The 20436-nt window shown below is 48.4% G+C and overlaps 1 protein-coding gene across 2 annotated transcripts in view; it reads left to right on the plus strand.

Moving 5' to 3' along the window:
- Nucleotides 1–15789, plus strand: part of SCAF8 (SR-related CTD associated factor 8) — a 153695-nt gene extending 137906 nt beyond the window's left edge. The window contains exon 21 of one of the 2 annotated variants that reach the window (XM_054570139.1): nt 15704–15789. The gene's annotated coding sequence lies outside the window, so the exon portion shown is untranslated. The remainder of the gene's footprint in view (nt 1–15703) is intronic. The other variant, XM_054570141.1, reaches the window with a different exon arrangement.
- Nucleotides 15790–20436: the final 4647 nt, after the last annotated feature.

Here is a 20436-nt window from a genome sequence, read left to right on the forward strand (position 1 = left end):
TTGCTAGCTTTAGTTAATAAGATGATACAGGTTTAAAGTGCACACTTTTATAACACATTATCCGTGTACTGTATTGCATGTTCACGAGCCAACGTCACGTCTCCTTTTACCATGTTTGACCACCTTTTCTTATATTTAGACACAATCCAGCATTATTCATTATTGACTCTAGTGACTTAATCTTAGTAACACGTGACGTGAGAGTCCAAGTCAGAGAAATGGGCGACCTAGAGATTGATTCTGTCCCAGTTGCCTGGACACGGACGCCTCCTCCGTGAGCGGCACATGTCCCGGTCACGGCGCCCCCTATTTTACGGAGCCCGCTGTGTTCCACGTCCGTGGTCTCCTGTGCCCCTTGAACAGTCCCGTCAGGCAGGTAATGGAAGTAACCATCCTTTGCGTAGTTGCCTGTGGCACACGCCAGACACTGTCTGCACAGCCTGCCACCTGGGACCGAGACCAGTGAGAGTTCAGCCCTCTGCGGCTGCTGTCGACCCTTGGCGTTAGCAGGCCCGCGAGCAGCCCCCTCCTTCCCGTGGAGGAGAGGACCCCCTCCAGCCCCCGGTGGCTTCTGCTGCTCTCCTTTCCTGTCATTCCCTGACCCCTCTGCGCTGACCAGTCTGGCCAGTCCACTCAGACACAGCGTCATGAGAATACAACATTGGGACGCAATAAGCAGATGAGAACTGGGGGCCAGTTTTTTTCCTTCTGTGATCCCAATTTTTTCTGTGCCAAAATATACACTCATTTTTTTTTTTAAATTTGCTTTTTAAAACTTTTCAATGGAAAGAGGACCTCGATCTGAAACTGTAACTCTCATATTTGATTTCCACTGGCTTCAAACAGGTGTCTGTCCTGAGTAAGCTCGGCGGAGTCAGAAAACTAATCAGGAAGAAAGCTAGCAACAGTAATCGGCCGTGCCTGTCTTCTTATCAGAGGCTGGGGACCGTTACGGGTACCTGCTTCGTAGGATGCGCGCTGTCATCGTTGAACATTAATGTCCTGACGAAGCAGAACTTGAGGTTTCCTGGAGGGCGCTTTTGAACTGCAGCGCGCGGTGCACTGCTGCCCCTCCTCCTGAGACCTCCCTCCCCACGGGCTCTGACGCAGTCTCGCTGCTACGGCTCCGGGTGGCTGCGCCCTCGCAGAATCAAAGGCCAGCGTCGGGGGCTTTAAGTCGTGTGTTCCTCATTTTGAAAGCTTCCCGCTTATCACCTTCCCTTTTAAGTTTTCCATCTAGGGCATATCAAGATGAACAAAGGTGTCACAGTGAGGCCATTGGGAAAGGCGCTGTGGGGCTTTTGTTTCCACTTTTGGGCCCTTCCCAGGCCTTCGTAGGTCCCTGGAGGAAGGTGGGAACCTACACACTGTCCCTGTCACAGCTCATCCTTCCCAGGAAGGGAAGTCCAGCCTGTCCCTGGGTTTGCTCTTCGCTCTACCCTGCCTCCCTGACACAGTTGGACGCCTGTCATTTTTAAAGGCTGGGGAACCAGGCTGGGCAGGAGGGTCGGTGGCCTGCTGTGCAGCGAGGGACAGCCGGGAAGTTGATCCCCCACAAGGGGCAACATCTAGGACCTTCCAGAAGGTTCTGCACATCCTCCATGCCCACTCATTCCCCGACGAAAGACCTGCCTGTCAGGACACTCTGGTCAACAGAGTGAGCCTGAAAGAGGTTTCACGAAGCCACACCTGGAGGAAGGGGCGTTCTCCCAGTGTTCTCATAGGGCAGCACGTCTCAACTTTTCCCAACCATGCACCCGTCACGGCAAAGGAGGAAAAGTGAATCCCCACCTGGGGGCCGGGGGCACAGTGCTGATCGGCCATGAGCACTGAAATGTGTAATCGCCCAACTCCCGTTGGAGCATAAAAATGTGTGCCAACTGTACTCTATGCCAACATATAGGTTTGTTTTAATGCTCAGGTCATGCTTTATGGATCAAACTGCTTAACTCAGTGATTGCACCTCCTCCCAGTCTTCAAATAAAACTGAGCCCCTAGGAGGATGCTCAGAGTTTGTCCTGAGGGTCTGCGTGCCCGGATGTCCCCAGTTGGCACTTGCTGAGCCGTGGCCCTGAGCGCGTGCCAGGCTGCCTGCAAGGCTGTTTCCACGCCGTCCCGTGGGCCTCCCCCGCCCCAGCTCCTTGTCTTGTCAGCCCTTCCCCGCCTCACAGCAACCGAACTCTCCTCCGTGGCCCTTCTGTCTCAGGTGTTTTTCCCAGCACCCATTGTTCGGTCTCTTAGACACTGAGATCGTTATCTGCCTGCCTCCTTTTCCTTCTCATTTCCCCAAAACTATTCAAATCTTCCAGGCTTTCCTGCTGGTCTTCCAGCTCTGTGAGCTGTTGGAATGTGAGGGCAGAGGTGGGCATGCAGAACAGAAAAGGAAGCAAACAAAAACAAATAGGGGACTCAGAGCTGCCGAAGACGTTCCCAGCAATATCCCACTGGGGGCTGCATGTACAAAGGGCTGGGGTGGAGGGCGCGGGGACAACATCACAGACTCCAGACCGGAAGTGTCCTAACGGGCCTCCAGCGTCGAGCCAGGACGGCACCTCCGTGTGCCAGTGGGTCGGTCGGCTGACTGGAAATCAGGCAGGCGATTTAGCGGACGCTCTACTGATCGACGGTGCTTGTCCAGGTGTCTTATGCGCACCACCTGAAAGAAGGCCACGGTTGTTACTGTTTTCATTTAGCCGGTGATGTGTCAAATAAGGGTGAACAACCTTATAAAAATAGTTTTTTCTTAGCTAATAGAGAAGATACTTTCTTGGGTAATGGGGGACCCAAGAAGCATCCTGGTGATATTTTTAAAGGTGGTGTCTTGCCCCTCGTCTAAGGTCTTGTAACTATAGATCACAGGAGCGCTTAGTGCGCACCGGCGCGGCCTGGGGACTAGGCCCGGCCGCCTGGCTGCTCAGTTCCCTTCACACCCTCTGAGGGGAACTCTCTTACCTCCCATTCTGCAGATGGGCTGAGGGAATGAAACAATTCCCCAGGGTCACACATCTGCAAAGCGGCACAGTACATCTCCCAGCCCGACCCCTGACTGCTCCCGCAGAAGCCCCTTCGAGACCTCGGTGTGAGACACCGTGACCACAGCCACACCCCCCACCTCCCTCTCTGGAGAAAGCCGCCTCCCCTCCAGATGCGGAACAGCATCCAACACGGACGACTCACACCACCACTCTGGAACCACCTTTATCTTTCTGGGCGTGAGCCTATTTCCAGCTTTTGTTATTTTATACGTAGGGAATGCATTTAGTGAGGCACTGGTTCTTTTTCTGCTGGTTGTCATCTTGTCTTTTAGGAGTTAGAATTATTTCTAATTAGAAGATATATTTACACCCATAATTTAGCCAGTGTGTCTTCTGGATTCCTTTTTTTTCCCTCTTCTTTTTCTTTTTTTAGCTCCTGAACTGATTCACACAAATGCAGTTTTCCACGTCTTTATAAAGGCTTCCTCAAGAGGGCGCTCCTGGCAAGCCTTAGACTTATTCCGTTTTCTCAGGCCTGAAACTTGGCTTTCAAACACATTTTCAGAGAATGGATGGCAGGCCCGTGTGAGTAGAGAGGAAACAAAATAGAAGTTCAGGAATTTGAATTCTTAGGATGGAGACCACGAAGACTCAGGGATTTAGATTCTGTAGAAACTGCTATAAAGAGGACTTAAAGAAAAACTTGTCTAATTTTTGTAGTGTATAGAGTCATAGTACTGGAAGCCTCTTAAGAAGACAGAAAATTGTCTCTCCCTGTTGATAAGGACTTTGGGGGTGGGAGTTGGGGGCCAGGATTTCAGCTTCCTCAGTAACTGATTATACAGTTTTACGTATTGATACATTGTCCTGAGGTGGGGGTGTCAAGGTTTTTAAAAACTTTCTTTGTAAAATCATATTAGCTCTTCTGAAAAAAAAAAGCCAAGAGACACAGTGAAAAAGGCAGAAGGGAAATGAGAATAGAATTATGAAAAATATTTAATTAGTCCAGAAAAAGGTAAGAGAGGATCAGAGGAATTTAAAAACAACAACGACAAAACACCTAGATGGGACAAATAGAAAACAAATTAGAGTAGCAGGCTTACATCTAACGACATCAATAATTAACATTAACTGTAAATAGACTACTTCAATTTACAGGTGGAGATTGTTAGACTAGAGAAAAATAAAACCTCAAATGGTAGGCTGCCTTTAAGTATAAATACCAGTAGGTCGAAGGTAAAAAAAAAAATGGAGTAAATATGTTGTACAAATAGAATGCTTTGGAAAGTGGGAGTAGCCATATTAACGCGAAATAAAATAGACTTCAGGACGATAAATATTACCAGAGATAAAAGGGGAAGTCCTCCAGGAACACATTCATGGCAAGCATAAATCTGTATGTGCTTAGTAATAGAACTTGAAAGACATGAAAGAAATACTGACAGAATTTAAGGGAGTAAAAGGCAAATCTACAATCATTGTTGGAGAGTATAACATCCGTCTGTCGGTAATTGATAAAACTAGACAAAAAGGCATTTCCATTCACCTAGATTGGCCGTCCGCCAGGGACCGAGCTGGCGTCAGCCAACAAGTGCTCGGCTCACGACAGGCTTCTATTGAAGCTTCTTGGCTAATGAAGAAGCGGCTGCCTCAGCGTCCTCTGTTCCCTGAAGGACGTCTTGAGATTGATCAGAGCTGCTGGGAGGGAGCCCGAGGTCTTCACGTTGGCGAGGGAGCTGCAGAGGCTGGCTCCCTTCTTCACTTGCACACTTGAGATCGACCCTGCAGTCTAGACAGGATGAGTTTCTAGTGAGCAGAGGAAATTAATTCTGCCCCAGGAAGGCGAGGCCCCTTGCTCCAGGGAGCGTTTGGCCCCTTCAAGGGCCCTTGTGCTCCAAGTTTGATTATGTGGATGAGCCCCTGAGCTTGAGATGAGAGTTTTATCTGTACAACGAAGAGGCACTTACAGTCAAAGACCCTTCATTACCTCACGGCCGCCCACTTCAGGACCAGCCGTGTTGTGCTGAGAGCCGCTCACCAGGACGGTCGCGGCACAGGCGGCAGCCTCGCTCTCTGGGCTCCGCGCACCCTGTCGCTTACCAACTCTCCGCCTACCCATCTCCTGGAAGGGAATTTTTCAGGTGCCTGTGTTTTTTTCCAGACTGCAGAAACAGTGGATTTGAAAATTGTGGCTACTTTACCAGGATAATAGAGAGTAGTCATTTTGGTTAAAGCACCTTAATGCTTTTGTGTCAGTTGGGTGTGGTTGTGGAGACTCGACCCTCTAGACTGGTCTGAGAGCAACTCCTATTTCTAAGTGAATAACATGAAAGAAGGACTTTTCACTAAGCTTACTCTTAGTTCGATGTAAGCCTTATTCCCTTATTTTCCAAACTAAGAGGAGCTAGAAAGTAGACCTACTACTTATACAACTCTATGTAATAGGTGGCATGGGGCATACAAGCCTATGTTGAACTAAGAAACCAAATTAAAGACATGCACATGATTAGTGGTTGGGAGGAAATAACCAAGATGAAATTATGTATTATATTTTCTTGGGCAAGGGAAAGAAGTTCTAAAATGTATTGAATAAATAAGGAAATGGTTTCCAATGAGCTGTTTTAATCTATAGACCAGTGACATATAAAATCCCACCCAGAACAGGAGAAGGTCAGAAAAACATCAGGGATTAATCCACGGAAAAGAGATAAGACCAGCTGCTCAGGCTTCTCTGTGATTCACTCTGCCCTGAGACACTCAGGTCATAATCAGTCTTTTTATTTTTAGAATCAAGATTGTGATAATAACAGTTTTGTTTCATTTGTACAGTACCTTTTGCATCTATTGTTCTTCCCATCTGGTTTCCTCTGATAGGTTAGTAACTCTCCCTGATACCAAAGAAAGTCCCCGTGTGTCTCTGAAGTCCTCGCTGCTCCCAGTGGTGGGTCCCAGATGGAATACGGCATTTTTCTATTTTTTTAGAATGTGAAAGAAGGACTTTTCACTCCAGGCTCCTGAAAGGGCCTACCATTTCCCCTTAACTTTGATTACTGCTTAGATAATCAGTGGGGTAGGGGGAAGGTTATGGTATCACTTCAGAAATAATCCAATGACTCCTCTAAATTAGCTACTTCTAATGAATCAATTATATCTTTCAAAGGAGAGAAAGACTTTTGGAGCTCATTTGCTTATATACAAGGGTGGGGGAAAGTGGGTTTACAGTTGTAATACAAGTAAGTAACATAATAATTAATAAATAACAATACAAGAATAAACTTTCACACACTCAAAACGGTAAACCTACTTTTGCCCGTCCCTCTATAATAGATGTAAGAAAGGAGACAAAGGTGGGAAACTTTTTTCCTACTTTCTCCTTCAAATTGTTTAACAAGGCACTAATCATGGCATTTTCATGGGAAAAAAAAGAGCATAGAACTTGAGCCAAGGAGGTCACCGGTTATTAACTTTGTCAGCTTGACATCCGAGTGTCTTCTGACACTGTCTCCTCATCTGTAGACTGGGGACTTGGGTTCTTTCCGGGCACCTCCTGCAGTTGTGGGAAGAGGACACACTTGCACAGGTGCGGGGATGACACGGGGAAGGCTCCCTAGACGGCGGCATCGTTGGCAGGCGGTCCTGTGTGCCCGTCTCAGTACCATCTGGAAACCTTCTTTCCTCTTAGGTAGGCCTTCTCATTGCCTGTTTCTCTTTTCCCTAGTTTCAGGCAGTTATTCCTGCTATGGCATCTTCCTGTAGTAGGAAACACATAACACAAAACATGACTGGCCAGCTGTTATGTTTTTTATTATTTACCATGTGCCCAAACTTTAAATTGGAAATCCTTTTGTCTTTAAAACCATCTGTAAGCATTCCATGATACCTGTTTTAAGGGATGAGTCCTCGAGCTTCTTTGGCAGTTTTCTCATCTGAATGTTCTGCAGCTTCTTATTTGATCCTGAGAACCGAGGATTTGCGTTCTTGTTTGGGAACCGGATTTGACGGAGAAACTGGAAGGCATTTCTGTCTCCCACTCCCTTTCCTGGGGGAGCTGGTACCTCTGCCCTCGCTCCCCTCCGAGCAGCTTAGCCTGACTCCCGCTTTCAGCAACAAACTAATTCTCTCTGGATCCAAAGCTCCTTTTTTTTTAAGCTCCCAATGAACATCCCTTTTAAAGGAATTTTAGGAACTGACTTGTTGTAAGACATTAAGCTGGAGAGAGTAGTATTATTCTGCATTGGTCTTATACCCCTGTGTGTGAGGGTGGGTGGCCTTCTTCTTTTGAGGATATGTCTCATTGATGTAATTCTAAAACAATTTTAAATCCACAGATTAAGAACATGTGTTTCTTCATGTCATATGTTAAGAGAGACTTCAACTCATTCTGAAATCTATATTGAAGAATGTCTTAAAGCAAAATCGCAACTTCCCGGCTGTGTTAACTACAAATTATACTGAGTCTAAGTACGGTGACCCAGAGTCGAGTCCGGCCAGAGGCCCATCCAACCCAGAATTCCTCCCCGACAAAGGCCTCAGGCTTTTTGTTGTTGTGCAGGGAGGGTGGGTGGAGGGGAGTGTGTGTGATAAGGTGGAAAGATATGATTTCCCTCTCTCCTCTCAGTCTCAGAATGTCCGGAATGTTCCTCAAAGGTGGATCTGTCAGCATGACCTTCGCTAACTCCTTCTTGAATCCCTTTATATTTTATCTGCTACCTCTTGGGACAGGAGTTTCATACTTTTATTATCTACAGTAGTGCAGAACTTCCTCTTTTTGTCCTGAAATTACCCCTTGCAAGCTTCAAGGAGCGCCTTCCGTCTGCCTTTAGGATTTGGAAGCACCGATTCCATCAGCATTTTCTCCAGTCCCTTCCACTTGATCGCGGGCTTTGACAGTATCTGCTCAGCCTTTGTTAAGACCGAGAGAGCTAATCTGGGTTCAGAAACTGGCAAGTTTTCCAAGGAGCCTTCCTCCCTGAGCCAGACAGTTTTTGAGCCATGGTGCAACGGTATCATGGGGGAAGTGTGGGAACATGTCATGGTGACCGTTGACAAAGGGTTAAGCGTCACGGACAGCATTGGTAAAAGTAAAAAACAGACCGGATCCAAAACACATAACGTATACTCCAAAATAAGCCAGGCTCGCCCCTCGTAATGGATCACTGCAGACATGCCAAATTCTACAACCAGGCAATTGTATACATATGGTAAAACTTAGCATACCATTCAGCGTTTGCTGCAATGTGATTTTAATTACGTACAGATTGGGTCCTGGAAGAAAGCGCTGGAATTAAATAGAATAAAGTTAAACACAAGCCCTTTTATAAACGGCCCTGGCTGAGGTGAGGGTGTATGCAGATGACCGCCGTGGCTGAGAGAGGGGTGGGTGGTTTGGAGGGGGTTTGGGGGTGGGGCGTGACTCATCTTCAACCGCCGGCCCAGTTGTTTATCTGGAAGGGAGAGTTTACAGAAATGGTGGTGATGCTCCTTTTGAAGTTGAAGCTTGTGCTGAGGCTTGCACCTTGCGTCTTACGTCCTTCCTGGCCCTGGGCGGGCTTGTCCCTGAATGTCCAGCTTGCTCCCTGGGCAAACATCGCTTTCAGCCTGGAAGGCTCTAGGGTTGATACGGCAGACTGGCAGTTCTGACATTTTTTTTTCCCCTTAACCAGACTTTATTAGGCTGCGGTCCTCTTTTTTCTGGTTAATTTTACAGAATGGCTTCCAAAGTGGTGCTGTTCACCCCACTCCAGAAAGGAAACAGGGAGCGGACTCTGCTACCCGCGGGCTGCGGCGACGCAGGCTCCGGATGTGCTTTTCTCAAACGTCAACAGCGTAGCTTTGGTTTTCTTCAGAACTCACCCGAGCGGCTGTGCTTACTGAATATCTCTTGAGCAAGCCACTCTGAATTCCAGCTTTCTCTTTTGTGAAATGAAGCTCTGCTCCCCAGAGCCGACCTCACTGAGGTTTGCCTGAAGGCGTCAGGACGCAAAGCCGGGCCAAGTGGCAGGCCCCACACACCGGGTGGGCTGCTGTGGCCTCCCAGGGGACAGGCGAGGGCGTCACTGTAATAAGGGGCTGCCGTGACACCCGAGTGTCTGGGGCCTGCCCTGTGATTGCTTCAGACCCCTCCAAGGACTGGGCCGGCCGTAATTGCGCCTTGGCCGGGAGAGGGGAGCACCGGCAGTCGAACCCAAGGCACAGGCTGCCGGCTGCCTCAGGCATGGGCCGCTCTCCCCAGTGCCCACAGGAAGGGAGGCAGGGCGACTGGAGACCCCCAGGGCCGCGGGGGGTTGGGGTGAGCTGCAGGATCCAGTTGGTGGGGAAGAAACCATACTCCGACCCCTGCCGCCTTTGGCTGCCTGGGGGAGCAGCAGCGATTTCCCTCTGCCCTTCGGCCCCGCGGCTGACCTGTGGGTGGCCACAGGGGTGGGGAACGTCTGTCCGTGTCACCCTGTCCCTTTGTGCTGATGAACGTTCACGTACAGATGCTAATCTGCAGAGACACACTCTTTGGACTTTGGCTCAGTGCTTTTTCTTGGGGAAATCACCCATTTTAACCTAGAGGGAGTTATGGGCTAATTAATTAAGTAACTAAGCCACTCTGCTCTGGGGGCCCACTTTTCCCTTGCTAACCTTTACCACTCTGCATTTACTTTCTAACCCAGTTGCATGCCGTGACTCCTTAAAATCCAGGGCCACCCTCCCTGTAGCAGAAAGCAAGGGCATTTAAACAAATGATGGTAGTGCAATGTAAGAATCTGATACAACAAAGCATAAACCAAGACTAGGCAGCCCTAAAAAGAGGGGCATTTAATTATGCCTGGGAGTATCGGGGAGGGCCTTGCGGAAGTGGGGGTATTGGGTACAGTCTTGAAGGATGGATAGGGACTCACTGGGCAGAGCTGCAGGGAGGACGTTCCTAAGGCTGGAGGTAAAGGTATGCAGGTATCAAGAACCCGGCACATTTTTAAATGGCAAAAGATTCAACATGGCTGCCATACAGGAAAAATGGGTGAGTGGGAATTCCCGGGGTATGAGATTGATGCCCCAGCTCGGGGCCAAACTGCAGTCACCGCAGTCAGTAATATGCATTTATTGACATGTCCGCATCTCCTGCCAAGGTGTTTGCACACTGAGATCTGGGAATGGGTTATACTTTCTTCATTCTTCCTGGGTCTGCCCCGTTTTTAAGAGGTCCAAATGCATGTTCACTGAACAGAGGCATGAATGGAGGCTGGCTGGTAGTTGAAGTCATTTTAGCCCAGACTGATGAGCTAATTGGACGATATATACACTGGCCATATGCCACAGTGATTTATTTGGACTTCATCTCTCTCTGATAATAGAGCCATTAAAGGTTCTGAAAAACAGGAGTGAGCTAAACTTACCTGTGTTTGAGGAAGTAATTCTGGCTATAATGTGATAGATTGACTGGTTTGGGAGAGACTGGCAGCTGGAAGGCCAGTTAGGAAACTACCGTGATGGTCCAGAGGAGGTATTAGAAGGTCTGAGAGGATAGAGACTTGAGAGGTAGTTATAAGGTAGAGTGAGAATCCTGCCCAATTTTTGGTGACCAATGAAACAGTAGATGGGGTGGGAGGGGGGCGGGGAGATCAAAGATCACTACTGACTCAAGTGAAACTAAGTCTGACTCACACGTAGGTTTATACTCAAAAATTAAGAGGGAAAGAGATCCTAAGACTAGGGCGCTGAACGTAATTAACTTATTGATGCTGGTTTAGAATCTTAGCAAATATAAGAATTAACTAATGAATAAGATTTACATGGACATATGATAAAAAGGAACTGATTGACTTAAGTATGTAGCATATATAATATACAGGTTGCTTTTATAATGTACAGAATATGCAAATACACAAGTAAGAGTATATTCTGACATCTCCCTGTGATGTTACAGCGTCACAGGTGGCCCCTTGGCCTGTACACTGTACAACTCTAGGGGGCAGAACTAACAATAGAAATGTTACCCAATGAAACTATTTTATGTCCCTTTTAGCCATTCAGCTCAATGTAGTAATAGATTCTCGCTTCTAAAACCAGTGAAGGTGGTTAGGACGAGAATTTGATAGACTTGCAAAGTTTAATCACGTGACAGGAGTCCTTCAATGGCCAGGTCATTAGTGTTAGATGCTTGCTGGGTAGGGCCTGTCTTTTGATGTTGAAAATAAGAGCTTTCCTCCTTTCAAAGGACTTGAGAGATTATGCTCCTGTGCTCCCTTCTGATGGCAATGGGAGAGCCCAGCTTTTTGACGGTGCTTACGGTTTAAGGCTTCTGATGTGTAAAGTGTCCCCTGCCGTGGTGCTTGGTGTTTCTGTGTCTTGTTCCAAGTGAGTAATGCAGAATGACACGTGGATTTAGCCATGAGAGGGGGTAAAATCATAGAAGCAGATGAAGAAATACGGTCCCATATATGCTTTCACAACGATCCTATGTTGCTGTAAGTTTATGTGGATTTCACCTACATGCTTCAGGAGAAATAGCTTCAGAATGCGCCAGCCCAGAATGTAGGCTTGGCTTGCTCCCGGCTGCGGCCCGCTGTGCCTGGGGTCTCAGAATCCATCGCAGCGTCTCTCCCTAGCCCGGGACTCGGAGGAGGGTGCAGTCGCTCTGCAGGACAGAATGGGGAAGAGCCCCTGCTTGCGTTCAGGCTGCCAGGGCCTAACGGAGAGGAGAGGAGAGGAGCCTCCGCCGGTTCCCGAGCCGGACAGCGGCACCGCAGACAACCTGCAGCCACTGGGCCCTGGGGCCCCAGCCGCCACACGGTGGGCTGCGGTCGGGCCTGGGCAGAGGGCAGGTCGGGCACCAAGCTCGGGGCTTCTCCACGCTTCCTCAGCGAGTGGCAGCCTGTCCACTGCCTCCCCCAGGGCCGTGCATTTATTTTAAAGAATGTCAGAAGGGAAATATATCGCTTACCATCTTCCTCCCTCTTTGGGCGTGTTTGTTGTGATTGGAAATCATTCTGGCCCACGTGGCTGTGGCTTTCCTTTCCCTCTTTGTGCACCTCTGTTAAACAACCCCCTGTGCAAATAAACAGAAAAGGGCGAGTATTTTCTTCAGCTACAGAAAAAGGAGCGAAGCTCGACTCTGGAGAGCTGCAGTCGTGTAACCGCGGCTCGCGCCCGCTGCAGCCTGTTTTTCCCCTGCCCGAGGGCCGAGGCCAGGAGGTACAGTAGAGGCCTTTGCCAGTGCCTGCTGGAGCCCAGCCCCAGGTCGCCTGTGTTTAATGGTGCCGCTGGCCCTGGTTTGTTTAGTGGGATTCGCTTGGGCTTTATCTTGACCATTCCTGTTCAGGGAGGAAATTTTGAGCTCCTCTGAACTTAATTAAAAGCTAAGAGCAAGAAATAAAGCTGAAGAATGCGTGCATTTTGGGTAATCATACATTTTAAAGTTTAGTTCCAAAGCTAGTAAAACCTCCACCTGTTGGCACAATAGACTTATTTGCCATGGAAACCATTTGAGCACATTCTTAGACAGAGGGGCCAGAGACTCCGTGACCACTCAGTGGCTGACACAGCACACCCTGTCCCAGCGCCGCAGAGTGCGTTTGCATGGCCAGTGAAGGGAACGTGGGCTTTGGTTTTCATTCTTTTGTCCCATTAGACCTGGAAATAACAATTGGTCATTGTACCGTAAAGAAATGATTTTTTAATGAGAATTTCTTTAGTTTAAAAGGGGAGAAAACCAAAACACCCTCCACAGATACGGAAAGCCACACAAATCAAGTGCACAGCTTAATGAATTAGTATAAGGAGAATGCCATCCAAGCCAAGAGGCGGAACTCTGTCACCGCCCCTCTATGTGCTCCTTCCAATCCCAGAGCCCTCTCTCTTCCCCTACAAGTACCCACTCTTCTGCACTTCTATGGTGCTCTCGTGTTTAATTTTTAATAGTTTTATCACCCAATTGGATGTCTCTAGAAACTTTAGTCTTGCTCATTTAAAAATGTTTAATATATCTTTTAATGCTCTTAAAAACTGTAGCTACTCTTTCCACCCTTTTATAATTTATCTTTTGAACAATCTTTAAGTATTTAAATTAAATTCTGCAGCCACACACTCATTTTAGTTACTTTGTCTTGCCAGCTATAATTTTGAGACTTCCAAAAACAAAATGGTAATACTTGATTTTAATTGGAACATGGTAAAACCTAAAAATACACATAACTTAAAAGGCTAAGAAGTTAAGAGAATCTTCTTTTGGCTCTAGAATGACAATAAAAAAGATAGTTATTTTGCTGATGTTCAGGGGTAGCTTTTCATTCTGTGATACCATAGATTTTGTGATGTATGTGTTCATAATATATTAATCATCATATTACATATTACCATCTATATTCTGGAGAAAGAATAGAAAGCAGCTAATGGCTCTTTTAGAAAAAGCAACAATCAAAGTTAATGCAGGTTCAGGAGTTAAAACGCAAGGGTCCTGCTATTGTAGGGGTCTGATTTCCATTCTGGTTCCGCCACCGTGTGATGCTGAACAGGTCTTTAGCTTCTCTTCCTGCTTCTTCACATGTACAATAAATAACACCTGTTTATAAATCAAATTAATTTGAGTCCTTACTCAGAAACCTGAGAAAATATCTCCACGTGGCAGGCTGGTGGGTTGCCACAGCTGTAACCTGTAAATGTGGAGTCTACAGCATGTCTGAAGGAAGTGTCTTTAAAAGAACAGAAAATTTAATCACGGTTTTACCCTGCTCACGAGATCACAGTAACCTGCCATACCAAAGGAGGCCCTGCTCGCAAGATGAGGGTCATCGGAAGGGCCCGAGACTGGCTTCCTGTGTCCTGTCTTCCAGGCCCCGCGGGCCCCCCTTCACTCCCGGCAGTGAGATGGTAGGAGTTCGCTCCGGACCTCGCCGGTGCTCCTAGGCCAACCAGCACCTCCCACGCTTCTAGCGATCAGGCTTAGATTTGGGTTCCATCTGCTTGAGGTTTAACCCCCTCTTCTCGAGCCTGGCTTCACTGTGCAGACACAGGGCTGGTGCCGTCATACCGCTTGTGGCTTGAGAGGTGCCCACTGTCTTTCCCAGGGTGCAGGAGAAGGGACCCCCGTTCTTTCCCTCTCTGGTCCCTGAAATTGCACACCGGTCCTTCTGAAGCTCTTCTGAGATAGGAGCATTAGATGCAGGCATCTCATCCTAGAGACCTCTTGCTGATGGGAAACCGAAATTGTTTCACTCTGGAGCTAGGTGCTCATTAATTGGCAGACACTCGCTCCTCTTTGCTCTCATCATTCTGTGTCAGCTTCCAATAGGGCACTTGTCACTTTGTTGTGTAATCGAGAGCTTTCACACTCTTTTGCACCATGACCTACAAAAGAAAATTCATTTTACACTGCATACCAGCACACACAGACGTATGTGATCGACACAGGTGTATTGACGTATCTGTGTGAGTTTCCTTGCCTTTGCTGCCTGCAGCTGATGTCCTGCATTCTGTGCTATTCTGTTCTACTTTATTGGTTCACTCCTTCATTTTTTTAATGCTGATCAAGACTTTCTAAATTAATCTCTTGACCTTCTAAGGAGTCACAAGCTTCTGGCTGAACAACACAATACAAATTAGTGTGCCTGGCTCCCCCTCCCTCACTTCACTAGCCTGTAGCCTCACTGTGAGCAGGAAGCAAAGCGTGTCCATTTCTCCTTTGTACACTAGGGACCCACCTTGCTGCCTGTGTGCAGCGGATGCTCAGAAAAACATTAGCCGAACTGGAGAACTCAGCCAAGTCTCCGCGCCCATGGCCACGTCGCGAGCAGTGGCGAGGGCCGCGTGAGATCCTGTACTGAAAGCAGAGAGCACAGGGCCTGGCCCCAGCAGATGTTTGGGGAACATACGTTTCCTCCAGATCTGGCTCTCCCTTTAATTGACCATCTGCCTGCGCTGCAGTTTTTATAAAGTGTAATGAGAGGTTTGAACTTCGTTAGCCTAAGGCCTCAGCCCCGGCCAGTGCTGTCAGACTTCCCGCAGTGCTGTGGGGCCTGGGACAAACTGCCATCCGGGGACAGGCTGAAACAGGGAGGTCGCGAGGGGACAGTCCTTTTTGTCATACCTTGGTGGGACTCTTTTCTCCATGCTGAGTTGAGACTTGAGCTGATTATTAGAATTTCTTTGCAAAAGTGAAAATTACTTCCACATTTAAAAAGAGTACAGGATCAGCTGAAAATCCACACGAGAGTGACAGTGTTTTGGGAATCAAAAGTCTTCGTAAGAGCTATTATTTCAGAAAGAGCCCTGGCTGGTACACCCCTGATTCCACCAGTTACTGGCCTCTAGATCACGCGCGCTCCTTCGGGACGGCATTTCTTATCTACGAAAAGAAGGATCCCATCCCTCTCCGAAATCCTGTGATCACAAACAGGAACTTCGGAGTCCTTCGTTTTAGAGTCCCTGGAACACGTTAACCAACGAGGAGATCACTTACTCAGCTGCAGAGTCTGAGTCAGACACACACCTCAAACCTGTTCTCTCCACAGCCACTTCTTGCGATTGTGGCATAGACGCTTGTGCTGACCTGAGAGCCAAAGCGAACAGTCAGTTTTCTGTGTAAATTAAGCCTTGACAGTGAAGCTGTTGCATGAATCAGCGTAATAGTTTGTTCTGATTTGTATTTCCTCTTGTCCGTGAAATGTGAGCCTTTCATGGAATGGGGCGTGAGTTTGTAATTCCCATGTGAGGAGTGTAACAAGCCCGCTTGTTTTTCCTTCTAGGACAGAATGACGCCAAAGATAATGGAGCTTCCAAGTCTAGCAGCACCAGAAGCCTTGCCTCCTCAGCTGCCTGGATTAAACGGAAGGTCAGTAGTGCATTCTCTTTGGTAACTGCAGGGCTTTGCGAGTTCTTAAAGAGCAGGCTGTCCCGAAGTTAGCAGGGTAGTTAGGCATGTCTCACCCTTTAACTGCCTTGGCATTACCTTTAAGATGTTCTTAGATGTCCAGGAGAAGTCGCATACTTGGTGTGGGGAGGTTATCGGTGCAGTCTTCTGCCACCGGCTCCATAATATGGAAACTTTTCATTTGCTCCTTCAGGGCACTGCCCCCTGCAGAGATTCTGATGGGAAAGAAAATCAAATAATACGGTTCAGCTTCAAAGGCTAAGCTCCCACCAAAAAATATTAAAGAGGACTCCTTTACCTCCCTTACCTTTGTTGTTTTCAACATGAGCATATATTCACTGGCCATACAAGGCAGAGGCTGTCACATTCTGATGTGCCTATAAAGAAAAAGAAATGAGTGTGATAAATGGTCTTTTTCTAACTCATTTTCCTCAGTTGCTCATCTCTCGCCCATTGCATTAACCTCCCGATGTGTCTTACACTCGGCCCTGCCTTAGTTCTACCACCTTCCACGTAACAGAAGAGGCATGTGAAAAAAGAAAAGTTAAGCCCTGGCCAGGTTGCTTAATTGCTGGACTCTTGTCCTGTACGTCAAAAGATTGTGGGTTTGGTCCCCGCTCAGGGCACGTGCCCAGGATGCGGGTTCCATCCTTGGTCAGGGTCTGTTTGGGAGGCACCGACTGATGTTTCTCTCTCGCATTGATGTTTTTCTTTCTCTCTCTCTCCCACTCTCCCTTCCTCTCTCTAAAATCAATAAACATATCCTTGAGGGGAAAAGGAGAAGCATGTCCCACCATGCCACTCCCCTGGGAATGCCCCCCACGCCCCTAAGGGCTCCCCACACCCAGCCTCCCAGCCCAGCTTTCGGGGGCTCTGTGGTCCTTCGCAGCCCCCTCCTCAGCCTCCCCTCTGGACACCCTCTCCTCCACCTCGGACCCACCATCTGTGGGGTCCCTCTATTTCTTTGCTCTTGCTGGTCTTTGTCTCGCATGGTTTCCAGCCCTTCTGCTCCTCTCTACCCTCCCACTCATGTTTCAGCCTGTCTGGGCGGCTTCTCTGGGAGCCACTGCCCCGGGCAGCAGGCCTCCATGCACCCTGCCCCCCGGCCATGTGCCCGTGGTCCCTGTACTCACCGCATCATGTCCATGCTACACTTTGCTCTCCTCTCCCTCCTGCTGGCCTGGACTCTTCTAGGTCAGGGTCTTCGGAGTCTTCCTCACTCTCAAGGCAGTATAGCCCAGTGGTCAGGGGCACAGACCCTGGAGCCTCCTCTCTGGGTTCAGATCCCGGTTCTGTGCCTCACAGACTGTGCCACCTTGGACCCTGTCTTCCCTAACTTTCCTCCTCTGTAAAATGGAGGTAATAAAAGTGCCTCCGTCACAGGGTTTGTGCGTGTTGCGTTAACATGTCTGAAACGCTGCTGGCCGTACCCGGCACGTGGTACAAGCCCCCTAAGTGGCATCTACCTTTTGTGCTCATCTTTCCAAAGACTAAGTTCAAGGAGACTGTGCACTTTTCCCTTGAGGATCAGAGATGTGCACATTGCAACAATGATTTGTAAGGAGTGGATATTTTCTGGAAATTTTAGAACATTTGCTGAAGGAAGCTGAGTGTACAAATAATACTTCATGGAATCTTATGGGTTTCTGCAGTCATTCTCGATTAAACAGGATTGCCAGGCTAGGGAGGGTTTTGATCCCAGATGCTTCTAAACTCGCAGGCCTTTCAGAGACTCCCAAGGCTCTGGCTGTGTCCTAGGCTCCTGTATAGCCTGTCCTAGACCATTTGGGCTGCTTTAACAAAAATACCATGAACTGAGTGGCTTATAAATGACAAAGATATTTATCACAGTTCTAGAGGCAGACAAGTCCAAGGTCATGGCACCAGCAGATTCGGCATCTGGTGAAGCCACTTCCTCATAAGTGGCACCTTCTTGCTGTGACCTCCAGTGGTAGAAGGGGCAAGGGAGCTCTCTAGGGTCTCTTTTATAAGGGCACTAATCTCATTCTTGAGGGCCACACCCTCACAACCCAGTCACCTCCCAAAGGCTTCACCTCCTAATACCATCGCCTTGGGGGTTAGGATTTCAACATATGGATTTGGGGGAGACATGACCATTCAGACTATGGCACCTCCCATTCCTGCACCTCCACAGTATCCGTGCCGTGTGGAGACACGGAAAGGGACCCCACAGCGCCCCCCAGAGTGTGAAGGAAGCCCTGGGGCAGGCACACCTGACCCTGAGCACCCTCTGTCGCAGGCGATGGCGGAGCCTCTGCTCCTCTTCGGAATTCTCAGCGGAAGTCCGTCGATTCCCTTGGACTCAGCGGCGTCTTGTAGCGAAGAGCGAGGACCTCACATTGGCCGTCTTGTGACGTGGCTGCCCTGTGCTCTGCCCTAGGACTCTGCACCAGCGCGCGGAGTCCCTAGAAACGCCCAGCGCCCAGGCCTCGTGCCCCGCGGCCTCTGCACGTGCGCACTCAGCAGCAGGCACTGTCGCGGTCGGCTTCTTGGTCTGGGCTCAGCAGGGCTTTGTACTCGGGGCACGTCTGGAAATCTGGGCCATTCAAATGCGTAATGTATGCACCTGTCCCCTGGAGGAGCGAGGCGAGGACCTAGTTCACATCTGGGGCTTGGATGAGCTCGCTGAGGATGACAGCGCGTTATAACTGTCCTTGATCCTGCTCCTTCCTGTAGCCAAACGGCCTCCTCGGGGGAGTCTGCAGCGCCTGCGCCCGGGCCCTCCTACTCTCCTTCTTAACCTGCCTCTGCCCCCGGCCTCTGCCCCCTCCACTCTGTGAAGTGCGGTCTCACTGTCCAGCAAAGACCTCCTTTATTTATTTACTTACTTTTTTGATATTAAATCTGTTTAAGATCTTTAATAACACTGCTGTTTCTGAATCCTTCCACAAAAAGGCATTATAGTTCTTCAGTTTATTGCAAACATATCTTTTAAAAGAACGTCAGCCCTAATGTTGAAGCCATAATACAAATGTTTGTTTATTGGCACTATGCTATAAAGCTGAGTGAATAACATCTGCTTTAAATAAATGAAAGCCATGTTTTGCTCAGGAATACTATTGTACACATACCACATAGGATGTTTTACAGCAGATTTAGCATCCTTTTTTTCCTCCCAAGCTTAAGATGACAAATGCTGAGCCTTGAGTTTCATATTGTTTAGCTAGTTGTTCCTTGTTGCCCTGGTGAGTCTAGTGGCAAGTCATGTTGAAAGACCATCTTGTCACCACGACCTCTTTGCTCACAGGTGACTCCACTTGGTCGAACACTCATATCCTTCAGGTGCAAGGCCTACAGAAGGCCTCGCACAAACCCACCGGTTCTCCAGTGTTCCGTTTGACAAATTCTGCCACCTCTTCCGTTATGTTTTTGATTTTAGGTGCTGTGTTATTTGCTTGTTTCTTAATCTGTCTCTTTGCTCTATTTACACTTTTTTCAACTTCCTTTTTTTAAAAAAAGAGATTTTATATATTTATTTTTAGACAGAGGGGAAGAGAGGGGAAAAGAGAGGGAGAGAAACATTGATGTGTGGTTGCCTCTTGCACGTCCCCTACTGGGGACCCGGCCCACAACCCAGGCCTGTGCCCTGACTGGAAATCAAATGGTGACCCTTTGGTTTGCAGGCTGGCGCTCCATCCACAGACCCACACCAGACAGGGCTCAACCGTCTTCCTGTCGACCTGCACATAGCCACTGTGACTAACAGCCTGTCACTCCCTCATTACAGTCTGGGTGACTGCTGAGCATTTTCCTACCTTAGCTCCAGAACTGTTGCCCCAGACATGCTTCCACCGGTGGCGTCTGCCTGCGTACGCCGTTAGATCCAGCCCTCAAAGAGTCATCACTGTCATATTCTCGGGGAGGGGGGTCCCAGGCCCACGAATGACCTCCTTTAAAACAGCTGCATGTCTTTCCTCAGGCCTTAGCCTCCCTCTCCTTTCTCCAAGGCTGTAACTGCTGGCCCAGTGCTGCCTCCGCACCCCTGCAGGAAGCTCCCTCCAGCTCACCTGACCGAGCCCTGCCTCAGTCCCTCGGCCCCTACACCCAGCGGCTCACTGAACTTCTGTTGTTTCTCCGAAGTGCTCTGGACACGCACTGCCATCTCATTTCAGGGCCCAGCATCTAGAGTGTTTCTCCCAAAACTTGTTTGATCACGCACATGAACAAAATATGTTTGCATGTGTTCCTCAGTTTTTAAAAGTCTTTAAAAAAATTGAAATATAATTAACTTTTCCAGTTTTTGATTGTTTCTATATTATACACTCTATTAGTCTGCTGGTGTTGCCACAGACTGGGTGGCTTAAAGAACAGAAATTTTATTTTCTCATGATTCTAGAGGCCAGAAGGGCAAGATTCAAGGTGCCATTGGGGCTGGTTTCTGGTGGAGCTCTCTTCCTGGCTTGTGAATGGCCACCTTCTCATTGTGTCCTCGCCTGGCATCTTCTCTGGGCAGAGAGAGAGAGGGAGAGGGAGGGCGGGAGGTGTGTGTGTGGAGATATGTTTTTATAAGACAGAGAAAGATATATGTCTCTTCTTTTCATAAAGATACCAGGTCTATCAAAATAAGGCCCCACACTCATCGCCCCA

This window comes from Pteronotus mesoamericanus, unplaced genomic scaffold (genome assembly GCF_021234165.1).
Source record: "Pteronotus mesoamericanus isolate MK-2021 breed Mesoamerican mustached bat unplaced genomic scaffold, CSHL_Meso_final contig_20, whole genome shotgun sequence".
In the NCBI taxonomy this organism is placed as follows: Eukaryota; Metazoa; Chordata; class Mammalia; order Chiroptera; family Mormoopidae; genus Pteronotus; species Pteronotus mesoamericanus.